Source organism: Pygocentrus nattereri, chromosome 4 (genome assembly GCF_015220715.1).
Source record: "Pygocentrus nattereri isolate fPygNat1 chromosome 4, fPygNat1.pri, whole genome shotgun sequence".
NCBI lineage: Eukaryota > Metazoa > Chordata > Actinopteri > Characiformes > Serrasalmidae > Pygocentrus > Pygocentrus nattereri.
Genome location: NC_051214.1, coordinates 36517806 through 36544273, shown reverse-complemented (window position 1 = coordinate 36544273; position 26468 = coordinate 36517806).

Sequence of the window (26468 nt, the reverse complement as noted above, 5' to 3'; positions counted from 1 at the left end):
TCCTAATGCAGGACATTAGGACATTAATGCTAGACCTCATGTGGCTGGAGTGTGTCAGCAGTTCCTGCAAGATGAAGGCATTGAAGCTATGGACTGGCCCGCCCACTCCCCAGACCTGAATCCGATTGAGCACATCTGGGACATCATGTCTCGCTCCATCCACCAATGCCATGTTGCACCACAGACTGTCCAGGAGTTGGCGGCTGCTTTAGTCCAGGTCTGGGAGGAGATCCCTCAGAAGACCATCCGCCACCTCATCAGGAGCATGCCCAGGTGTTGTAGGGAGGTCATACAGGCACGTGGAGGCCACACACAATACTGAGCCTCATTTTGACTTGTTTTAAGGACATTACATTACAAGTTGGATCAGCCTGTAGAGTGTTTTTCCACTTTAATTTTGTGTGTGACTCCAAATCCAGGCCTCCATTGGTCAATAAATTTGATTTCCATTGATGATTTTTGCGTGATTTTGTTGTCAGGACATTCAACTGTACAGAACAAAGTACTCAATGAGAATATTTCAATCATTCAGCTCTAGGATGTGTTATTTGAGTGTTCCCTTTATTTTTTTGAGCAGTGTAGTTAAAATAGGTAGGGAAGGACCAATCCCACATTTTATCTCCCAGTACTGATACCTAAAAGCAGGATATTATTTGAGTGCCAGTCCAATGCAGGTTTACTTAGGTTTACTTTGTCAGTTTAAAATCTGTACACCTCATTATGACTGCTTCTTCAAAATTTCTGTAAACAAAGTAATTTAGTATGTTTTGGTGTGAAATGGATCATTGTAGACAACCATATCAACATCTCTTTTTTAACCTCTTTCTGCAGGGCCACTAGTGGCCATTTCATAACTCAATCAACTGTGATATTGTTAATTAATTTAATCATATAAAATATTGTTTTCCTCATATCTCTGCTATAGGTTTACCTTGGACACTGCTGAAAATGAAGTGTTTGACAAAGTAGGTAACTAGATAATGTGCTGTTTTATAATGACACTAATTAAGAAACAATATTGAATATGGAATGGTCACATGTGACTGATTTCCGATCTGTTTAATCAGGTAAGTGCTGGTGTCAATATAAAGCATATTGGATCGGTGTGTCAGTAGTCAGACGTGCTGTTTTAGTCAATTTAGCACAAAATATACTATATTGTCAAAAGTATTCGCTCGTCTGCCTTCACACGCATATGAACTTGAGTGACATACCATTCTTAATCCATAGGGTATAATATGATGTTGGCCCACCCTTTGCAGCTAGAACAGCTTCTAGTCTTCTGGGAATGTTTGACCATTCTTCCAGAAGAGCGTTTGTAAGGTGATACACTGATGTTAGACGAGAAGGCCTGGCTTGCAGTCTCTGCTCTAATTCATCCCAAAGGTGTTCTATCAGGTTGAGGTCAGGACTCTGTGCAGGCCAGTCAATTTCTTCCACACCAAACTCAAACATTCATGTCTTTATGGACCTCTCATTGTGCACTGATGCACAGTCATGTTGCAAACAGGAAGGGGCCATTCCCAAATCGTTCCCACAAAGTTGAGAGCATGAAATTGTCCAAAATCTCTTGGTCTGCTGAAGCATTAAAAATTCCTTTCACTGGAACTAAGGGGCCGAGCCCAACTCCTGAAAAACAACCCCACACCATAATGCCCCCTCCACCAAACTTTACACTTGGCATAATGCAGTCAGACAAGTACTGTTCTCCTGTCAACCGCCAAACCCAGACTCGTCCATTGGATTACCAGATGGAGAAGTGTGATTCTTCACTCCAGAGTCCAGTGGTGGCGCTTTACACCACTGCATTCAACACTTTGGTGATGTAAGGCTTGGATGCAGCTGCTCAGCCAAGGAAACCAACCATGAAGCTCTCTACACGCTGCTCTTGAGATAATCTGAATGCCACATGAAGTTTGGAGGTCTGTAGCAATTGACTCTGCAGAAAGTTGGTGACCTCTGTGCACTACGCACCTCAGCATCCGCTGACCTCGCTCTGTCATTTGTCTACCACTTTGTGCCTGAGTTGCTGTCATTCTCAATTGCTTCCACTTTGTTATAATACCACTGACAGTTGACTGTGGAATATTTAGTAGCAAGGACATTTCATGACTGCACTTGTTGCACAGGTGGCATCCGATCAGGGTACCACACTGGAATTCACTGTGCTCCTGAGAGCAATTCATTCTTTCACAAACGTTTGTAGAAGCAGTCTGCATGCCTAGGTGCTTGGTTTTATACATGTGTGGCAATGGAAGTGATTGAAACACCTCAATTCAATAATTTTAATAGGTGAGTGAATAATTTTGGAAATATAGTGTATTTGTGTAGGCCTAGTTATAAACAGTGAGAATACGTTTAAGCATGCATTAGGAACAAATAACAACCAGGACGTAAAATGCCATTGAAATGAAGCACCAGCATGTAGTACCCCAAAGGTTCTAGAAAGCTTGCATTTCTTGCGTGTCCACAATACGCAATGGACTCATTTCAGCTAACACAAGGTCGTTTTCACTGTAGTAACTAGAGTGCCAGTAAATTCCCCCTTGTCTTGTTAGATGTGAGTGAGTGAGTGAGTGAGTGAGTGAGTGAGTGAGTGAGTGAGTGAGTGAGTGAGTGAGTGAGTGAGTGAGTGAGTGACAAGCCAGGTCCATGAGGCGCTTTGCATTGAAAATTCAAACATCAATTACACTGTTGACATTAATATGATCTGGTGAAACAAATGACACCAGCACTCCCACAGCCTGTACAAGTTTGCCTCCCCTAACCGAGCCAGTGCTGTGGAGCTGGCTTGTGCTCAGCTGCAGCGAGTGTGTTGGCTGCAGAGTTCCTAATGACTCCAGGAGGAGTATTGTGAGTAATGAGTGACTGGGTGTTTGATGAACAGTGGGGTAATTCTGTAAGCCTGCACGCCGGCACCCAGAGGACTAGCAGCGGCTGCAGCTGAGGCTGTCGGCAGCCACTGACAGGCCCCGAGCTTGATTAAAGTTGACCTTGAGCGTGAAGAGAGAGAGAGAGAGAGTGAGAGAGACAGAGGCGACGTGCTGGGATCTAACCACAGCTGCAAAACAGCGCTGGACGTGTGAGGGGTAATTGCAGTGGAAAAGTCTAAAGTAAATCAATGGAGGCCAATCAATGGAGATTTAATTTTTTTTCATTACTAATTCCTGTTGAAGAGGGACAGGCTGAGCCATTGATCAAGTGTCCCTGGGTGGTATCGACACATTTGATATTATTAATTGAGGAGAAATGCTCAGCTGATTGACGGATAAATCAGCTAGAACAATTAAATGTGAATAAATAACTACATTTATCATTTACATAGAGAGGCAGGTCAGGATTTGTGTGGAGGTAGAGCGGGTTGCATTGTTGTTTTTGGTATGGGATAGAGGAACAGTTCAAAATAACTAGAAATCTCTGAATAATAAAAACATTCACTTTAAAAGCAAAAATTAGCAATCACAACCAGAAAAGGAAAGTTTGAGAACAAACTTTATGTTGGCTTGGCAAAGCCAGCAAATACTGCTTAAAACATTAAAGTAGCTGCAACACACTACTGGTTGTTTTTGATAAGTTAATTGGGTTATTAGTACATTGCATAGTGGTTGTTAAGTGGTTGCTAGGGTACTGCTATAGTATTCCAGGTGGTTGTGAAGGTTTTGCTATGCCATTGCTATAGTATCCTTTAGTATTTTAGAAAGTATCGAGATACCTGTTCCTCAGTTGTTCTATGCAGCTTTTGGAGTTGTGTGCCAAGAGATGCTTTGTCAAATGGTGTGTAAATGTTTGTAAGGCACTCAGAGTGTTTGTCCCCTTCAATGGCCAGGGCCCACTGGCAGGCCTAAAGTTTTATTACAAACTTCTATAATCTCAGAAAAGCTAAGCCAGGTTGCACTGAAGTCCCTGTAGTTACCGAATAATAAGTATCTAATAAGGGTTAATTAAGGTAATTAATTTAATTTAGTATCTAATTAAGGGTTTTCTTTGGGTAGATATTTGTTAAGTCCTACTGGAGAGACAATAGCCCATCTTAACTATTTAAGATGGTTCTTGAAAGGTCCCAAATGAAAATGACTCATATGTTTAACCCATTAAATGCCCATTAAATCTTAATAAGCCACAAGCTTATTATTCAGGGGCACATATCGTACATTTTTCATGTGTTTTTTCTTAAGTCCACTTATGCATTTGTGCAGTTTTATGTACCACAAACAGAACAAAAAAAAAATTTTTTACATGACAATTTTTCATCCTCTCTTTATCATTCAGAATTAAATATGCTGTTCTTGTTACTGTACCTTTAATACTGATGTATGTAAATTAGTTCTTTTTTTTTGGCTGTCCTGTATTGTACCTCATTCAAAAAGCAATCTAGGCTGAGACAACACTTAAGTTTGGTGTAAATAGGCAGGGCTAAACTGCTGTAGGATGAATGGGCAAAAATGTGTAAATACGCTGGATTTTATGACATCACAGAAACTTTTTATTTAAACTGGCAGTTTTTATAGCTTTATTTCCATATAAAGACTATATGGACTACGGAGTGAGCAAAAGCTTGAAATATTAATAGTGTTTAAAGACTACAACAAACTATTTTATTCTTAAAACACTGAGAAATATTTAGTTTCCCATGAAATAAGCCTTTTATAAAATAAAATAATCTAAAGGGATGGTTAGTGATGCCACAGAGGAGTTCTTCAAAATGAATTGATTACAAGTATTTGTACTGAGCACTTTATGAGCATATTCTAACTGACCTTGTCAGAGTTGTTTGTGGCAAGAGATGTGGAATATGGAGAGACTGCCTGTCTTAGCAACGCCAGAATTCCACTGCTCCTCTACCACTTTGACCTCCATCTAGCAGCATTTACGACAAAGGCAGAAGCATCCCCAAACATCCTTTAAACCTACTGATACCATCAGTCCGGTCAGTGTTTGATTTTGGAGCCTTGTTTATATAGCTTGTTTGTCACTGAGGCAGAAGAAGCCTGAAGAAGGATCGATGGGCAAGTCCACCTTGAGCTGGACATCCTCTGGTACCTTTGTGGCTCCTGCGGTCTCCTCTTTGCGCACCCTGGTTCTGAACACACTGCCCTCTAAGGAGAGGCTATTAATCACCATTACTGCTGCTGCCTGCCACTCAGTGAGTGGGTCAGCTAGTGAGTGATCCTTTTACTCTGCTCTCCCCAATGGATTCCTCTACCTTTCTTCACCAATGAAGGGAATCAATGAACCTGTCGCTCTAGCTTTGTGTCCACTTACTATGACTGACTGACATCCTGGAGGGTTTTCACACCCGGTCTTCAGACTTTTGTTAATGCTCCAACTCATAACTTGCTGAAAAGCTGCTTTGACTTCTGCAATTTATTAGGGTTGCACTGGGAATCATGGGCTCATACTGATACCCAATATTTTTCTATATATCTGCTGATAAATAGACATTCAAAAATGTAGAAAATTACACAGACTATTAGACAGAACCAGACAGTCTGTGGGTCCCTGAAAAACAGTTTGAGAACCACTGACTTGAACATTCTGCTCTTTCAGAGTAAACACCTCATCAAATGTTGTTTAAAATATCAGTCAAGTCCAAATATCTGTCCACTGCTAATGTTTTTTTTTTCTTTTTCTAAATCATCTGCTTCCCTACTCAATTCTTTTGGATATACTCTCTTAATAAAGGTGATAGCTGGGTTCTTGTTGCCAGAGAATAAGAACTCTTTGTTTTCTAAAGATTCTTTCAATCCAGTTCCAGTTGCTGGGACTCATTGACCCTCTGCAAGGCCAACACTGGAGACAACTGTGGTCAGATAACTTATGTCATCAGTTGTATTATTTTTATATTTAATTCATTGTTGTCCAAATAAATTCATTGTCGTCCAGTTTCACTGCAGAAATTAATATAGGTTTCTGTAACTTTAAACATTGTAATCTTAATTTTTTCCATATTTAATGTTGTCCCTTGAAGTAGCTTCAGTAAAGTAGTAAGCTACTTTTTTTTCAGTAGCTTGGACACTTTTAAAAAGCAGGGTCCTCAAGGATTGTTCAGTAAAGAGAATTTACAACTATGAATTCTACATGATTTCTTGCTTACATGGTCCATTTCATGGTGAAATGGTTCTTCAGATTGATGGAGAATGTGCTGTATATGGTCCTGTATAGTAACTCATGGTTCTCATGTCTAGCACCAAGCTTGATGTCGTAACAATAGAAGAACCCTTTTTGGAACTAATACGCACACACACACACACACACACACACACACACACACACACACACACACACACACACACACACACAGACACACACAGACACACACACACACACTTCTAAGCCACTTCTTCTTCTGGGTCGCAGGGGTTGCTGGAGCCTATCCCAGCTGTTATTAGGCGAAAGGCAGGATATATCCTGGATAGGTTGCCAGTCCATCACAGGGAACTAAACATAAACACTTTAAAAAAGGTTCTGTATAGAACCATATACAACACATTCTCCTCAATCAGAGGCAGCTTGATGACAGCTTAACTGCTTACAATCCTGATTAATAATAATTTGAAGTTTGAAAAGCTACTGTTTCAAATTAGCTTCCTTGTGATGTCAATATATTTACTTTAATCTGTATGTTCAGTCTAACAATTAATTTATTCCTTTACACTTATAAAGTTCTGAAGAGTGTTTACTGTACCGGACTGCTTTTAGAAGGAGGCACAATGAAGGACAGCTATTAATTGCATACATCATTAATATATATTACTATCTGTCTTAAAAGCATCGTAACAAACAGCCTGTTTAATTGTAATGGATCAAGAGAGGTTAGAAAATGGAGTCAAATCATTTGTCACACAAATGTCATAAATCTAAGAAAAATATTAGATATGGACCCTCTAAAGAAGCATCTATTGAAACGTTGTTTTGGGAAGCAATAGTGCTCATTCTATGGCATCGTTCCCTTTACTTTTAGGAACATTTACTTTTAGGAACATGACTAATACACAGTCGAAATCTGTGATTTGAGCAAACAGTGAAAAGGTGACCTATCTGTTCTCTATGCACTCTGGCTGTGGACTGTAAGTGCAACTGACAGTGATGCTGACTGGTGGCAGAATATGTGAATGGACGGATAGATTGGTTCCATTGGAGGCTTCAGTGCTTTCCTGTAGAGTGTGAGATAAACCAACATTAGCTACTGCAGATAAAGGCAGCTGTTTTCAATGAAAGAGTGTTATGTTTGTTACAAGGCCAGGCAAAAGAAACTTTCTATGGGAACATAAATTACTGCACAGACAGGAATGAACACCTTCAGAGAATGAGTCAGGGGCTCATACAGAAATGGTCTTGTTAACATTCGAAGTAATGCAAGTAATGGTTAAACGTACATCAGTAATAGCTCTGATTTCGAATTTCTTCAAGTGTACTATGAAGGCATAAGGAGGTGTACATAGCTATATACATGTGTGTATATATATATATATATATATATATATATATATATATATATATATATGTGTGTGTGTGTGTGTGTGTGTGTGTGTGTGTGTGTGTGTGTGTGTGTGTAAACCCTTTACGTCACCTGCTCTCCAGTCTAATCTGGTTATGATGAGATGAATGATTGATGACAGTCCCACAAGAATCATAAAGGAGGCAGAGCAAAGAGAGATAGGGACTTCCCAGGACAAGGTTGAAACCACTCCTGGCAAGTGCTGAATTAATTTATGATCCTATTTGAGGCTGAGCGCCGCACAAATATTCACCTCACTGCAAAGCTCCCGCTGCCTGCTCTCTGAGGCAAGGGCTGCTGGCCATGATTTGACTTTTCATTGTACACACACACTCACATACCCCCTGATGAGCAGAGATGAGGAGCTGTGGAGACATTTCTCTGCTGCTTGGCTGCTCTCCTGTCCTGCTTGGTATGGAACATAGAAATAGCATGGAATCTGGGGTTTGCAAAAAACATCAAACACATCAGACTGCAATGACAAACAAGTAATTGTTCACACTGACACGTTCCACCTTACACAGACAGAGGTATTATTGTTATTTTGTTATGCATCCAATTAGTACTGCATAATTATTTCAGTTTTTATTTAAATTACACTGTTACTTGCAGAGCTATGTATGTGACAAATTTATATTCTGTATCAACAGGCTTGAGTCAGCACTTCGGACTTTCTTTTCTGTTTGTTTTGAAGATGAACAACAACAAAAACACAGTAAAAGTACAAAAGTTACCTCCATATATGCTTTGTTGATTTTGTAAGTGAAAATAAGTACGTTCTCTACAAAGAACACAGTTCTTGTAACACCGGGGAACGAGGAGGCGGACGCATATGCTGAGATAAGTGACTTTTATTGTGGGCAAATCCAAAATCGGGGTCGAGACAGTCCAGGGTCATAGAGCCAACAAGTAGAGATCGCAAGACAGACATGACAATAAAGAACATAGAATCTCAAACAAGAATAAAACACTTCAGAGAATACAAACCACGTCAAACATCAAACTCCAACAAACCAGCACTAGACTAAGGAAAACACAAGGTTTAAATACAAGAGGGATAATGACGGTTCACAAGACACAGGTGGAAACAGGTGAGGAGTCACAAAACAAGGGGCCAGACTAGGAAACCAAAACAAAGAACATGTGACCAAAACACAACACGAACACATGGACAGGACTGGGAGGGGCCAATCATGACACTTCTGCACATTTTAATGCACAAATACTGTTTATTTGTTGACTTTAACATATTAGAAAAAAAAACATAAAATGTTACCTGTGCAAAAGTTCATATTTAATAATTTATGTGTTTTATAGTTTATGTATAAAAAGTGTTCAACTGTAAATAAATGGAAATTGTGTGCAAAATTAGAATAAAGTGTGTTCTCTGTAGAGGATGTGTTAACATATTTTCATTTAGAAAATCAATAAAACATGGAACAAACAACTGTAAGAAGGAATTATTTTCCGCAAAACAAAACTAAAAGCATCTCTATGACCTTACAACGTAATAAAATATCACATAAAACCACCATTGATGATAACCCAAAACATGCAATTAATTCGTTGTTTTACTTTAATTAAATACAGAATATAGAAGGCCGCATGTTGTTTCAACAGTGTACATGTGTGTTTTGGGACTTGATCCCAGAAGAATTTGAGCTCTAGTTTCCCAGCACTAAGTGGCCTTCCAATGTACTCAACATTTTTCACTAATTCAAATGTCAATAAAGCTTCAGCTCTCAGGTTGTGATTGTCCACTGCCATATCCAATCTATACATAGTGAAAATCTGGCTCTCCTTAATCATCTAGTTTTGACATATCTCTGCAGAAAACTCTCGCTCTGAAAGACATCCATAGACACTACTTATGTCACTCAGTTTTCCCAGGCACTCGCTGTATGGCAGTTCTCAGCACAAATGGACTGTCTTTTCAGTGCATGAAATGTAAGGCTGAATTTTGACAAATCATCCTACATTAATTTTTATTTTGAGCATTTTAAACTATAAGAACACTTTGTGCTGTTATGCAATATTTTCACACCTGCCAAAAACAATCAATTATTTCTGCTGATTTTGGATCGTTTTCAGGAAAAAAAGTGCAATAAAGTGACACTATAAATTAACTTTAAATTTTAAATGACAATTTGGTGTTTTTTAATTAAAAAATGATAATAAGTAATACGTTTGCCTGAAAATTCATGATTGGTGGACCTTTAGCAAAGATACTACAAGAACAATTCAGCGACATATAACAGTAAATAAATTACATTCATTGCCTGCTCCTGTTTTTTCCCTGCACACATTGCTGATGTTGGTCAGGCACTGATAAGCTTAGATACTCCCCAGTGAGTTAGCCTGGCACTGACTGAGTCCAGTTCCAATATGTCTCATGTGCAGCCAATCAATCACTGGCAAGCGTCGCAAACTAATCATTTATTGATAGCACGGAGCAGCCATGAATTTCTAATGGCATTCGTCTTATTTAACAGTGCAGATCAAACAGAGAAAATCCAAACATGCTGGAAGGAAAGGAGAGAAAAAAAAGAGTTCCTGGGAATATCGTTCTTTCTGACAGCCGGCCGACAGGTATTGATGGGCAGAGCTGCAAAGTGAAAGGCAAGGGCGAGGAGGGAACAGGGGAGTGTGTTGAAGAGGTTGTGGAGAGCCGGTGAGAAAGAGTTACAAATCTGAATTTCATGGCTTACATATGAAGTCTGTGTATCCGGGGGAAGTGGCTCTCCTCTGCTGACTAATGTTTTTTTTCCTCCATCATCATGTACAGTATCACTCTGTGAGTATTAAAGCTTAGTACACTCACAGAGCTGAGTTGTTGAGTCGGTGCCCGGGGAACAACTGAAAAAGTCAGTCAGGGGGAGAGTGAGGTAACAACAGAGGTATGTAGTTACCTGGAGAGTTAGCATTAGCATCTATTTATTTTAAAGCTGCATTAAGATTGAAAGAGTCAGGAGGAAACAAACAGGCTAAAATACATTGTCTGTGTGTGAGTCACCCTGTCAAACCTGAAATAGTACTTTAAAAGAGGTTAAGAAGACGTTACACATCTTTACATAACAGCATCTTATGCACAGGCTCAAAAAGAAGATCTGGCTTGATGTCTCAAAGTTTCCAATGTAAAATCAGCATTATACTAATGAAGACCTGATGACAGTAGTAGATAATTCACTTACATCCTTGAAAGACTTTCACCAAGTTCGAAAGCATTCTCTTTGAAGACTCTTTCAATTCACTGGCAATTATTTTCATCTGTTTGGGGAACGATGTTAAAATGGTCTTCTGCATGTTGTGTGCAATTACCCATTTCCCAAAAGAGGTCTCCAAATCCCCAGATCTTACAACCCCAATTCCAATGAAGATGGGACGTTGTGTAAAACATAAATAAAAACAGAATACGATGATTCGCAAATACTTTTCGACCTATATTCAATTGAATACACTACAAAGACAAGATATTTAAGGTTCAAACGTATAAACTTTATTGTTTTTTGCAAATATTCACTCATTTTGAATTTGATGCCTGCAACACATTCCAAAGAAGTTGGGACAGGGGCAACAAAAGACTGGGAAAGTTGAGGAATGATCAAAAAACACCTGTTTGGAACATTCCACAGGTGAACAGATTAACTGGGAACAGGTGAGTGTCATGATTGTAAGTCGCTCTGGATAAGAGCGTCTGCTAAATGCTGTAAATGTAAATGTAAATGATTGGGTATAAAGGAAGCATCCCTGAAAGGCTCAGTCGTTCACAAGCAGGGATGAGGCGAGGTTCACCACTTTGTGAACTACTGCATGAGCAAATAGTCCAACAGTTTAAGAACAATGTTTCTCAATGTGTAATTGCAAGGAATTTAGGGATTTCATCATCTACAGTCCATAATATCATCAAAAGATTCAGAGAATCTGGAGAAAACCAACATTGAACGCCCATGACCTTCGATCCCTCAGGCAGCACTGCATTAAAAACCCACATCATTCTGTAACAGATATTACCACATGGGCTCAGGAACACTTCAGAAAACCATTGTCAGTGAACACAGTTCGTCGCTCCATCTACAAGTGCAAGTTAAAACTCTGCCATGCAAAGTGAAAGCCATATATCAACAACACCCAGAAACGCCACCGGCTTCTCTGGGCCCGAGCTCATCTGAGATGGATTTACGCAAAGTAGAAAAGTGTCCTGTGGTCTGAAGAGTCCACATTTCAAATTGTTTTTGGAAATCATGAATGTTGTGTCCTCCGGGCCAAAGAGGAAAAGGACTGTCTGGATTGTTATCAGCACAAAGTTCAAAAGCCAGCATCTCTGATGGTGTGGGGGTGTGTTAGTGCCCATGGCATGGGTAACTTGCACATCTGTGAAGGCATCATTAATGCTGAAAGGTACATACAGGTTTTGGAGCAACATATGCTACCATCAAAGCGATGTCTTTTTCAGGGAGCAAGACAACGCCAAGCCACATTCTGCACGTGTTACAACAGCGTGGCTTCGTAGTAAAAGAGTGCAGGTACTAGACTGGCCTGCCTGCAGTCCAGACCTGTCTCCCATTGAAAATGTGTGCCGCATTATGAAGCGCAAAATACGACAACAGAGACCCCGGACTGTTGAGCAGCTGAAGTTGTACATCAAGCAAGAATGGATAAGAATTCCACCTACAAAGCTTCAACAATTAGTGTCCTCAGTTCCCAAATGCTTATTGAGTGTTGTTAAAAGGAATGGTGATGTAACACAGTGGTAAATCTGCCCCTGTCCCAACTTCTTTGGAATGTGTTGCAGGCATCAAATTAAATAAAGTTTATCCGTTTGAACATTAAATATCTTGTCTTTGTAATGTATTCAATTGAATATAGGTTGAAAAGGATTAGCAAATCATCATATTCTGTTTTTATTTATGTTTTACATAACTTCCCAACTTCATTGGAATTGGGGTTGTACATAGTGTGGCTTTAAGGAGATTTGCTCAGTGACACATGTATGCATGTTCTATCATGTTTGTTTTCAGGGACCAGTGGAGCTTCCAGGTGCTGCTTGGAATTAAATCCAATCACTTGGAGATTGTGAGTTTGACCAAAATTGACCTCTACTTTCCCTGGATGGGAAAGGATGGCCTCCCCCTTCTAGTATTCAGAATGAGGCTAGCTAATCGCAGGAGTCTTGTTATGTCATGGATAATGAAAGAAATAAAACTATGGCTGGAATAAGTTAGTCTTGTAAAACAAAGAAATAGCTAAACCCTGCCCCTTTATTTCAAACTGACTGAAGGTTACATGGATATGTCATCAGATATAGTTGCACAGTGCATGATTTTCATCAGTGTACCTGAAAGACTGATATCTTTGTTGTTGTTCAGTCTTAATATTAAAGATTATATGGATCTATATGTTTAAAAGGTGCTGTATTTGTATAATTGATTAATCTATAAACTATTAGTCATTTAAACAAATAATTTTCTGTCAATTAAAAAAAAAGCAGCACCACCATTTAAAGTGTGAGATTTCTTATATTATGGTGCCAAAAACAGTAGAAGCCATATTGTCCCTTTTGCAACCTGTTCTGTATTGCAACCTGTCTTAAAGGTTATATGTATATGTATGGTTATCATGTAAACATTAAAAATCAACTATTTGATTTTGAAAATCAAATCACTGACAAAATCATTAAATCTGCTGTTCTCTGTTAATAAGATGATTTCTCAGTGTCACCTAAGCCAAACATTTTGAACAATAAAACACATGAATAGGGATCACACATCAGGTGTGTTCATTATTCTGATAAAACAAATCAATAGGTGCTTACAGATCTAAATTGTCTTATGAATAAGATTGAATGCTTGTGCATCTTTTAAACAGTGAAAACACAGCAGCACACAGAAAGCTCTGGTACATTTCACTCTGTTTAACGTGGTTAACTCTGGTTAAGTGGCCCTCGCCAAATTCTCAAATCGATCACAAGCAAAATGTTTGATTTGACAGGGTTAATTCTGAGTTACATCTAAATTGTCTATGGAAGTTTATAATATTGACATTAGCTCATTATCAGACCTCTCCATGAGTTAAATTAAGTAACCCGACTGGTGTAAGTGAAGTGGAACAGTGCACTCATTTACATCCACGCTACATATTTCCGCAGACATGCCCCCACAGCAGGCGCACCCACATGTGAGAGCCCTCACCAGAGCAGCAGAGGAGCAGGCTGATGCCCCTTAGGCACTCTGGTCCTGTAACAGCAGAGAGAGGCAGTAGCTGAAAAACACAAGGCCAGCGTGACTCAGACTGTACCTCTATTACAGCCTGCCAAGACCACAGGCTGACAAGCCTGGCCACAGACACAGGGACAGAGAAAGGGGAGGTCATGCAGAGTGGCCAGACATGCAAAGGCCACTCTCATACAGCAACCTCAGATTACCTGAGGGCATGAAGCAAAGTTTGCTGTGTCTCTGTTGCCCCTCGCTGGTGAGCACAGGAAAGACAACTTACACATACATTGTACTCTTATATTTACTGGCCACATTATTAGAAACATACACCTTGTTGGTACATTTAGTAGGTATGACTAATCTTTTTCCATGCACCATTCGCGGCAGTCATCTTATATCCCATTAGTGGTCAGCTTCTGGCCACAGGACACTGTTGGATGGAACCTTTTCTGTTTGCAACCCATCAATAACACCAAGGTTTAAAGGTTTAAAAATCCCAGCAGAGCTGCAGTGTCTGTACACTCATATAAGCGCAATGTCTGGTCAGCGATGGTCCTATGGTGGTCTCTTTCAATCTATGGACTTAGTAGAGGGTGGGTGATAAATTGTGCAGCTATAGATGAGCTACAATCAGTAATTACCATTCAAAATAGTGCACCTATAGGGTAGGTGTACCTGATAAAATGGCCATTGAGTGTAGGTTCAAAGTATATGTATCTAATAAACTGGCAACTGGTATAAAAGACAGAATGGTCATAAGACAAGAAGCGGTTCTAAAAGTTCTGTTATGTTATAGTCTAAAATAAGAGATTAACCAGAAGAAGACATACCTCACTGCACATGTCCCTATTGTTGTTTTTTCTAAGTGAAAATAAGTTACCACAGCCTCTACAGGGAACTATTTAATAAATTAAACATAATATACAAAATGTGACATAACTTTTACACATTTGTTTTTTTTTTCAATATATTAAATTCAGCAAATAAACTTTAACAGTGCATTAAAACATAAAGAAGTGTGTCCCCTATAATAAATGTATTAACTTATTTGTTTCTTAGAAAATTAAGGGGGTGTTCAAACTTTTGCATACTCTGTCATATGCCTCAAAAAACATGACCTGAAACTAGTAATGCCCAGTAGAATAATGCAAAGAATATTTAAGGTAACTTCAATATAAGAGATTAATAGCATGCAGTAAATACCCATCAGTATAGACTGAGAGACATGCAGCTCTGTGTGATCTTGGATCTAATAACCAACTCATTTATGATGAGGCCAACAGAGACCCTCCATAGCCATTTGCATCTCCAATAACTCCCTATTTCAAACAAGTTAACGAAGCGTGATAGACTCATTTGGATGGGGGAGTATCACAAAAGGTCTGCTACTAGGCTAGATGCTGTTGTGGATATAATATCTATACCATCATTTTTCATGCTAATAAAGACACATCAGATATTTTACATTGACCTTTTCTCAGCCCAAAGAAGCTGAGTCGGTGATTCACTCCCCCTCACTCATTTCAGCTCAGCACAAGACACACTTATCTTCATCCTCTGAATGGAGCTCTGGACTAGCGACAACTCTGGGTGTGTATATGTATGTGTGTGTATGTGTGTGTGTGTGTGTGTGTGTGTGTTTAAGTGTATGTGGTGCCTGAGTGAGCATCATGCATTGTAATTAATCACAATACAGCTTGTTTCACTCCAGAGAAATGAGGGATGTCTGGTGCTGTCTCAGTCTCCACATGGTCAATCTGTTCAAGGGCATCTGAAGCTATGCACATGTTCAAAGCAGCATAAATATGCTGATGTGCTGTTTTCTGATATGTTGTGATTTTAAGCAACAACTCAAGAGAGTATGGCTGTGATAAACATGAATCACAGTCTGAGTGTTACTCATTCAAATAAACTTAAATAAAGGATTGTTCTATGACCATACTGAAGAATGGCAACCTTTGCAGAATCACAAGAATAGCTTAGTTTGCTCATACCTGTTTACCTCTATTTAACTGACAGTGACATAATATGACATAATCATAAGACACAATACCACACATTTCAAAATTTGGAATTGTTTGTCATTTTACTAGTTTTATTATGTTATTCAATAATGAATTACACAAAGGTAATGTTAACCTAGACCTCAAAAAGTGTTGTAATCAGTAATACATGGTAAACACTGCACTCTGATCATCTATTCATAGTTATTTCATTAAAGTATCTGCCTTTTGATATGTGATCACTGCTTTGCAATAAAAGACATTCTGGATTTTTTAAAATACTATTATTTTGACTGCTTTAATGTACTTTTCTTGGTCATTGTAGAATAATATACAGCTGTAGACATATTTGAAATGTTATTTTTGCCATTTTTTCCAGCTTAATACAAATTGGTAGCTACTTATACATATTTATACTGTATTTGCATATGTTAGTATCATTTTGTTCATGTATCTGCAACAAAATCTGATTTGTATTTGTGTATTTATGAAAACAGTAATTCCTAACTTAATAAAGATCTCTGTATACAGACAAAACTGTACAGCTTCTCATCCCACCAGGCATGGAGAAATAAAAGAAATATGAGTCAAATAAGCAAAAAGTAAAGATAAACCATAAAGCACTTGATGTGGACATACATAATCATAGCAAGCTTGTGAATCCAATATTACAGGAGGTGCTATTAATCAGCCCAATGTATCACCTGTGAGGATTCTGAATCAAAGGGTACATGAGCTGTACAGTAACAACATGTCCTGTTTAATATTAGGCCTCCATATGTACATGTAAACATATGTAACTGGAAAGGTCATAGAGTCATTTGACCTACCCTAGTTATCATGACACCACTGTTGCATGCAATGTTTAAGTGGACATTTTCTTTGAATGTTAGGAACATGAAGGATCCATGTTTTATACCCAGAGTTGGGATAGCTACTGAAAAATGTATTACTACTTTATAGCTATTTTCCTAAACTGTGTAGCTAGCTACATTTTAGCTAATTTTCCAGAAAAAGTAGTGGCTACTTTTTAGCTACTTTTTCTAAAGTAGTGCATTACTTTTTAGCTACTTTCAAAGTATTGCCAGACTCTCCACCTGACTCACCAAACAAGTGATAGTGTAAACAAGATACTGCATTTAATGATGTGCCAGAAAGAAACACACAGTTGAAAAGCTGCAAATATACAAACCAATATACAAAAAGTCTAACCAACAAACTTACACAACCAAAGGTGTGATATCCAACAAAAATTTTGACTAACAGATATCAATCCAGATTTTTCCTAAAATCAACAAAAATAATCAAATATAAACAATTTTTTGCAAAGCATTGTCAACTGTTGAAATAGAAATGCTCTAATTTAAACATTTCAGCAAGATACTGAGATGACATTCTGAACCCTTTATTAGATTTCAGCAACTGTTTCGCTTAGAATCAGGCCTGTCCAGATGAATAATCTCTTCACTGCTGCAGAGTGGCTGTGTCTCCACAGCAGAACTAGATTTTTAAGTAAAATAATATAACCCTCCTTTGCTGTAATATAGATATAACACAGTTCACACAATTTTCACAATAAATGGTTTTAAATGCTGGAGTTAATGTAGAACTGCTAATTCACCAAACTTTAACACTAAAGACAGATGCACAGACTTCTGGTCACACCGCAATGCAGATACCAAAAAGCCAAAGAGAAAAATTTAAGATTAACATTGATCATTTGGAGATGAACTGACTTATTTGCATTTATAAATACTCAGCTGGTTTTCTCATACATTTAATCAGAAACAACTCAAAGCTGAAGTCGCCTTTCATTCAGCACCTTCTCATTCGAATTTCCCTCTCCACCTTAAATGGCGCAACAGTACCACCTGGTGCTTCAGGCACCATTTAAGGTGGAACAAGTCAATTTGAACAAGAAGCTTCTACCCACTGCAGATAGCTGATATAATAAAACACCGGAGAGTGACTGCACTAAAAAGTCTCTGTTACCTAAGCGAGTATACACCTATAGTGAAGAAGTAATTTTCTTTACTTATAGAAAAGTGTCAGTAAGCTATCAAGCAAGAATTTGGTTTGTCACAAGTCAGAGAACATGAGTATACAAGACATGTGTCAGGTGTAACACCCGTCCTCACCACCAGAGGTCAGCCTCACCCGAATGCTGACATTCTCCCTTGTGGCACCCTGGCCCCTCACCTGCAGCTCATTTCACCCGACTATTTAAGGACCTTCAGTCCACTGACTCAGTGCAAAGTGCTGCCAGTCTACCTGACAACCAAGCCTTGTCTCCTCATTGTATGTTTTTGGATTGCCTTGACCCTTTTCTGTACTCTTTGACTCTATTTCTGGATCTCCCTTTGGTGCTTTTGCTGGTTTGGGATTTTTCTAGTGTTTTGACCTTTGGACTGTTTTTGACTCTGACTCTGGTTTTTGTGTTTTTGGATTAAATGGGATTATGGATTCCAATCAGTTTGGAGAGTCTTCCTCACAACATGCTATACGCTAGATCTTCTAAGAGACTGAATGAGAGCCATGGCAGTGGAATAAACTCCTTCATTTTCAACAAACATTAACAAACAGTTAATGACATAGTGCCTAACTAACATAGTGCCTTTCTCTGCATACAGTGCATGCAGTCAGTCAGTATTGGCTCACCTCATTTCGAAGTTATCAGCCCTCTGGACTGTGGAAATGCAGTTGTTCCAGATGCAGAGTTCATGCTGACATGTGGAGACTAAGCATAGTCGAGTAGCTTCTGGCTACATGTGCTAACCTTACATTTAAGTACACCTGCCTTGCAGATCAGTCTAATGTAAATGCTGTTTTTATTTGATAATTTTATTTTAACTTTTTATTATTTGCCTATATATTACACAAAATATCTGACATGAGGTTAATCATGACGATTTATCAAAATGGAAAATGAAAATGGAGATGCTAGTTCAGGCAAGAAGAGTGATGAATGACAGTACATATGAAATAAAATAAGAAAATGGAGGGGCACACAAGCCTCAGAAAACTGTGCATTACGAAAACATAAGTTATATTCCTGAAACCAGCAGTGATCTAACGGAAAATTCAGTGGATCAGATTGGGGCTGAAGCTGGGTGTTGCTGGGTAGTTGGCATGGTATCAGGTGGCTTCTAGGGTGTTGCTAAGTGGGTGGTATGATGCCCCAGGCGGTGGCTATGGTGTTCCTAGGAGTTTGCTATGGTAACACAAGTGGTTGCTAAGCTGTTGCAAGGTGGCTCCTATAGTAAGCCAGATGGTTGCTATGGTGTTGCAAGGTGTTTGGTATGGTATCCCAGGATGCTGCTAGGTGGTTGCAATGGTATCAGAAGTGGTTGCTAATGTGTTGCTAGATGGTTGTTATGGTATCCGAGGTGGTTGCTCGGGTGTCGCTAGGAGGTTACTATGGTATCCAAGGTGATTGCTAAAGTATTGATAGGTAGTTGCTGAAGCCTCAAGAAACACCATGCAGACTCATCTGGATGAAATGGACACGTCTAATGACAATCCTCTGGGTGAGTAGTGCAAATGTACACTAGATACTACAGGTCGCTGATGTAGAAGTAGAAACTGAAAACCTTTGCAAACTGATGAACATTCAGCTGGACGAGACAGAGACTACTTTCAACCAAGTCCTTGGTAAATAATAGAAACCTTTTCCCTTTTTGAAACATGAACATTTAAAAACTGAAATAATCAAATTGCTGTTTTGTTTCAAAATCTGGTTTATTGCAGGAAAAGGTGTGGAAATCATGTTTGATAATGGAGCCATTAAATGTTGGGGAGATTTAGTGGAGGAGACTGAAGGAACCATCAACCAGACTGGTAAGTAAAATGTAGAGAGGGCACTAATCTGATACTGGGTATCTGTATTTGTAATCAAGCAAATATTTTAACAACTTTAATCATTTCAAAATTAGTTACAAAGTATTTGTTCCAAGTAAGATTATTGGAGATGAGGTTTGTTGTTGATCTCTCTGTTGATTTTTTTCTACTAGCTGGAAAAGAAGCTTTGAAGAACGACTTAACAATGAAGGAAGACAAATCAACAAAAGTGCAGGAGAGGAACACGCGAGAATGGTCGAAAAATAAATTACAAAAGAGACCAAGAAGAGAGGAAAAGTGAAGTAGACGAAGAGAAGAACAGCTCCAGACGGGGCATCCGAGTGGGAGCTGTAGGTCAGTGGAGACATCATCAAGGATTTGGAAAGTCAATAACACAGTCAGAGAACTCAGGAACCTGTGAAAGAGCACCTGAAACTGATCCTCATCAGCAGAGGAGGGCAAAGAGAAAGAAGGAAAGGAGAGAATCATGCCATTGGACAGTAGAACATCTTCAGAAGACTCTACAAGCCCCTCCGGAGGAAAAGAGTGCTCCACAGAGAGATAGCAGAAAGAACGGAGAATGTCTCAGAATAAGAACAACTGAAATTGAGCAGAAGATCCATCCTAGACCAGCGGACAAGCAGATAAACAGAGGACCCAATCTAGTTAAATATGACTGGAGAAAAGCTGCGCAGTGCTGGATGAGAGAGTCCAGATTCCAGAGGGGGGATGCTCCACAAGTTCCTTCACACAAAGGAGGATGTGTGAGTGAAAGAGGGACGAGAGGATATCCCGCTCAGTGTACTCCTGTACGCAATGAGAGAAATGAACGGACCGTGAGAAAACTGCACTGGTGGCAGTATGATTACCGCTCTGTAGAACCTGAGGAAAGACAGACTGGACCGAAAGACAGACACCAGAATAAGACATGGAGAAATGGAAACAGGCAGTGGAAGAGAGAGAGAAGAACCAATACTTCATATTGACCAGTCAAGAAAACTTTTAGAACAACTTGAGAAACATCACAAAAACACAAGCCCTTAAAAACAGTATATCCTAAAGTCAACTCCACTTTTATGCTACAGCCAATCAAATACATCTCTTAAGCAGCTATCCCACCAGAGAGAAATCAGCATAAAACACTTGTACACCTCTAAAATGAATAAAAGACAGCAGCAAGCTCTGTTGAAGCCTCTTTACTAGCCAGGGCTTTAGTTTTCAAGTCAATAGCAAAGTATAAAAGCTGTGTGTCTGAGCTTCTGTTCAGACTGGGTGAAGGAGATGGTACTCATGTGACTTGTTAGAGTTACAAGGTTCCAGGTGTGAATAGGGAGCAAGGTTGTTAAATTTGGTGTTTTGGGTACAATTCACTCATACTGGCCACTGGATATTCAACATGGCACAGCATGGCAAAGAAATCTAAGGATGTGAGAAACAGAATTGTTGCTCTGCACAAAGATTGCCTAGGCTATAAGAAGATTGCTAACACCCTGAAACTGAGCTATAGCATGCTGGCAAAGGTCATACACCAGTACCGGTTCCACTTGGAACAGGCCTCACCAGGGTCAACCAAAACGTGTTCAGCGTCATATAGCCTACTATGGAGCCTGTAGCTTAAAGTGAGCAGCTACTGGAGCTAGACTAAAGCATGCTGATTTGGAGAGCAACATTTCGAGCAGTCCAAGCAAAAAATGAAATATACGGTTTTCCTTTTATAATCTTAATGTTTTAGTTGTGCTCATAAACTCTCAGCTAGCTACTTTTTATCATAGTGATGTTATGTGTTAACTTATAGCATGTGTGCTGCATACCTGAACATCTCAAGAAGTCAGTTACTCTGCTTATCTGGGCTGTGTAGCATCTCGTACAGAGACAAACAGAGCAGGCAGTTCAGTCTGTGGCCGAGCCACAGCTGTACTGATCTCACTGTTCGCTGTGTAGTTTCATCGCGTTTTGAATCTCATAAAATCCTGAGAAACTTCTGAGGAGCTCGGAGTCCTTACGCTGTCTACGAATGTCACAGGCGCTGATTACTAAAGTAATTGAGGACAGCTACAATCGATAAGCAGTGATTGGAAATTTGAGATAATAACATGGAGCTTGGAAGATTTTGACTGGCCATAATACAGTGTCAGCGCTCACAGAGAACAAGTCAAATTTCATATAAAAATGAGGCATAATATTCTGCCCACAGATTTAAGACGAGCATCAATAATTTGGAGACGAATGAACTTATTTGCATTTATAATCACTCCAGCTGGTTTTTGGATGAGGTTCTGGTTGAGAAACTCTCAAACACTAAGCCCTGAAGTCAGCTTCTCATTCGAATTCTCCCGTTTCATCTTAAATGGCGCAGCAGTAACGTATATTCTGGTGCCTCATGCACCATTTAAGGTGAAACAGGACAATTCGAACAAGAAGCTGGTGAATGAGAATCTGACTTGAGCCTTGGAAAAAGTCACAAGTTCAGAGACATTTTAAAGTTTCCTGACTGATGTGCGAGACCCAAAGCTTAAAGCAGAGCAAAGTAAGTCTGTGTTTTCGTTTATATTATGTTTTTTTTTTTTTGCCTATACTAGCACATTAGCACACACTTATTTGCAGCCAAGATGGTAAAATGGATATAAAGTGCTTCGGTTGCAGATCCCTGAGCTAAACCTTCTGGTAAGGGGTGATCAGCACATGTAGGGCAGCACGTCACCGTTTGCTTGAACTGTCTGTGGCTCAGTCAGGATTGCACAATTGCCACCAGCCAAGTTACCGACCGCGTTCTGTGGTTCAGATTTTGCGCTGATCGCCTGAAGCTTGTAGCGAAATTTCGCTATATCTACATGAAGCTTTGTAGGCGCTACAGCTATTAAGCTACATTTCATAAAACTGTAGCGGCTACAGCTATTAGCTACAATTTGTTTAGCTAACTACAAATAGTAGCACCCAACTTAGCTACCCCCACACACCCTCCCCCCATCCCTGATCATACTGCTGTGGTTCTCATACCTGGTCCTGCACATTTTATTCTCTTTAGTGCTCCCAAAACAACTGATTCCAGTCAACAGACAACTGGCAACTCTCTCCTAACTTGCAGTGGTTGTGGTTGATCAGGAAAAACACTAAAATGATCAGATCAGAAGGCCTCCAGAACATCTCAAATAATCATAGTAAAATGGCCTCTGATTCATTGACCATTTTATAACCCTGCCTTTGTAGTTGTAAGTTAGTTACATAAAAATATTTTTAGTATTTCTTTTCTGAAGAGAACCTACCAGATCTCTTTTGAGATTTTCTTCTTTATCTCCGATGGAAGAAAGCATCTGTGGAAAAAGAAATCACATTTTGCCCATTAGTAATATATAATGGCAAAGAAATAGCATTGTTCAGCAAAGTAGAGGTTATTTGTTTCATGTGAAATGTAGGGTAAAAATAATGGTCATATCATTCACTCCATGCATCCTGCCTCTGCATTTATTTGGAAACCCAGAACAAGTAGAGGAGCAGAGGAAGCTTTGCCATGCGTTGTGCTACATAATAATGTTTTTTCTTCAAAACCTCCAAAGTTAATACTTGACTACCAATCAACTTGCAAAGTCTGGGCCAGGGGCCAGCAGCATGCTTAACTTAATGCATTAACTGTCCTGTTGTGGCTCAACAGCAGAATTAGATTTTCAGGGAAAAATAAAATAATCCTCCTTTGCAGTAAAATAAAGCTCTGCTGATTGTTCTAGCACAGTTTAAACAATAAATGGCCTTACTAACTGCTAATTCACCCTTTAACCCTGAAGGTTTGCATGCCTTCCTGGATAGGGGCCCTGCTGTCGTCTAGGGATCTTCTGAGCTAAGTCATCAGGAGCAATATGCTCCTGGTAGAGTATCCCAGGGCAAGCAGGTCTGGAGTGAAGACCCAACAAACTTGATCTAAAAATCTGCCATGAAAAAAGGACTCTGGAACCAAACTGCTTGATATACACCAAGTTCAAACATAAGGACGTTCGTAAGTGTATATGATATATATATATATATATATATATATATATATATATATATATATATATATATATATATATAGGCACCTAAAAGTTTGTCATACTGCAACACTAGCATTTCTCGGAGTGTGTGCTTGGGTATAAGAAGAGCTGAAGGCATGATGATCTCCACTGGTTAAGCACATGTTTACAGTAGTTTTTTGATGTTTTTAACTCAACTGGACATCAAATGCTTCACCTAGATAGCTATACATTATGTATATACACTCACCGGCCACTTTACTAGGTACTAGTAAAAGGTTGGACCACCTTTTGCTTTCAGAACTGCCTTAATTCTTCGTGGCATACTTTCAACATGGTGTTGGAAACATTCCTCAGAGATTTTGGTGCATATTGACATGATAGCATCACAGATGCTATCATGCTGCAGATTTGTCAGCTGCACATCTATGATGCGAATCTCCCGTTCCACCACATCCCAAAGGTGCTCTATTGGATTGAGATCTGGTGACTGTGGAGGCCATTGGAGTACAGTGAACTCATTGTCATGTTCAAGAAACCAGTTTGAGATGATATGAGCTTTGTGACATGGTGCATTATCCTGCTAGAAGTAGCCATCAGAAAATGGGTACACTGTGGTCATAAAGAGATGGACATGGTCAGCAACAATACTCAGGTAGGCTGCGGCATTTAAACAATGCTCAATTGGTACTAAGGGGCCCAAAGTGTATCAAGAAAATATGCCGCACACCATTTACACCACCACCACCAGCCTGAAACATTCATACAACGCAGGATGGATCCATGCTTTCATGTTCTTTACACCAAATTCTGAATCCCTACCATCTGAGTGTTGCAGCTGAAATCGAGACTCATCGGACCAGGCAACATTTTTCCAATCTTCTATTGTCCAATTTCGATGAGCCTGTGTCTTCTGCTGCTGTAGCCCATCTTCTTCAATGTCCGAGGTGTTGTGTATTCAGATAGTATTCTGCATTCCTTGGTTGTAACCAAGGAATGTAGTGGTTATTTGAATTACTGTTGTCTTTCTATCATCTTAAACCAGTCTGCCCATTCTCCTCTGACCTCTCACATCAACAAGGCACTTTCGTCTACACAACTACTGTTGCGGCCATGTTATTGGCTGATCAGCTATTTGTGTTAACAAGCAATTGAACAGGTGTGCCTAATAAAGTGGCAGGTGAGTGTACATTATGTATTTAAAGGTTCTTTAAAATGTTAAACGGTTCTTCACACTTGTGTGTGATTTACAAATAGTCCTATACAGAACCACCACTGAAGGGTTCTGTTAGAGACCAAAAGAAACCTTTTTGAAACATGTATTTTTAAAAGTTCTCAAATACGATGGATTCCTCTTCTGGAAGATAAAACACTGAGAGGTTAGATGGAATTTTATCTTCTAATTTTTTTGCCATTTGGAACAATACATGTATAGAAAATGAAAATGTAATTTCAGCTAATGTTCACATGCTGATAAACACTCAGGAAACAAAACTTGAAAAAGATCCTCTGATCTAGTAACAGTTTACATTCACAGTCCAAAAATCTTCTTTGAACTTTACAAATGGTTTGAGTACACGACCCTAACTTGCTCAAACTTCTTGGTAAATTCCTCAGAGTCAAATAAGACAATCGTTTCCTCTCCCAGGCTTAAGCACCCAATCTAGCATCCACCCTTATGTATCTGCCAGTGTGTCTTAACTGTAGCAAAACCAGGAAATCCGTACCAACTTGATAGTGCATGACTCTGGAAAAATCCTTCTACATTGTGCTGGCACTATTATCCCGCTGTGGACCACTGGCTTAATCTGAAGAAAGACATGACAAAAATGATAACAAGAAAGCCTGGGAAAACTCTTGCTTCTTCAGAAACAGTTAGTACACCAGGGCTACAATTGTGAAACATATAAATTCATCCACATTTCAGCACTGTTCCAGAAGAATACTGGATAAACATCAAATAGCTCAGGTCTTAAATATCTGTCTGTCCAAACTTTGTTGCATAATATATTCATGTTTTAAAGCCATTTCACAAAAATGGAGAGATAAATGATGACCAAACTTTAGGTCCACATTTTCTTGTAAACATTCTGGTCCACTTCAAATGCATGTGTTTTATCAGAAGCTGTGTGGTTGAAAACACTATTCATAAGAGCACTGAAACATCTTAAATTACCTGTAATGTCTTCCTTCTTTAGTCTATTCACCCAGACTTCATTAAAGCAGGCATTAAACTGTGCAGATGAAATTCTGGAAGAAGGCAAAGGTGTATGATGTAAAGTAGGGTCTAAAGAGTCCCATACTAATAACTACCCTGATTTCATTAGTTCTAAAAAAAAAAATAACACATTTTTAAATGTTTCAGCTACCCAAATCATATTCTTTTCTTTTTTTTGACTGCTACTACTACTACTACTACTACTACTACTACTACTACTGCTAATAATAATAATAATAATAATAATAATAATAATAATAATGCAAGGGCCCCTGTAGCTTTGGGCCCTAAGTAACTGTTTACATCATTTACACAACATAGCCAGATACAGCTGTGAATGTAAAGCCCCAGCTCTGGGTTGTGTCACACCAAGCCATCCTAGACAGCAAGTGACTGGACATTTTTAATCAATTAGCTACCCTAGTTTGAACAGTTAAAACTGACACTGTCAAATACATTTTTATCTATGCTGAAAGTGGTGTTTTTAGCATGTTTTTGCACTGGTTCAACATGATAAAATGTTATCAATCTAAAGGTTGTGTATTTGGTTAGCAGTAACTGAGTATCTTTTTTAACCAAGCTAACCAACTTAAAAAGGTTTTGATAAGTGATTTTAAATAAGTGGGTTTGGCCTACAAGCTAGCCTGCAAACTAGTCTTTAGCCATGTCATAAAGGCCTACAACAATCCAGGAAAGGAC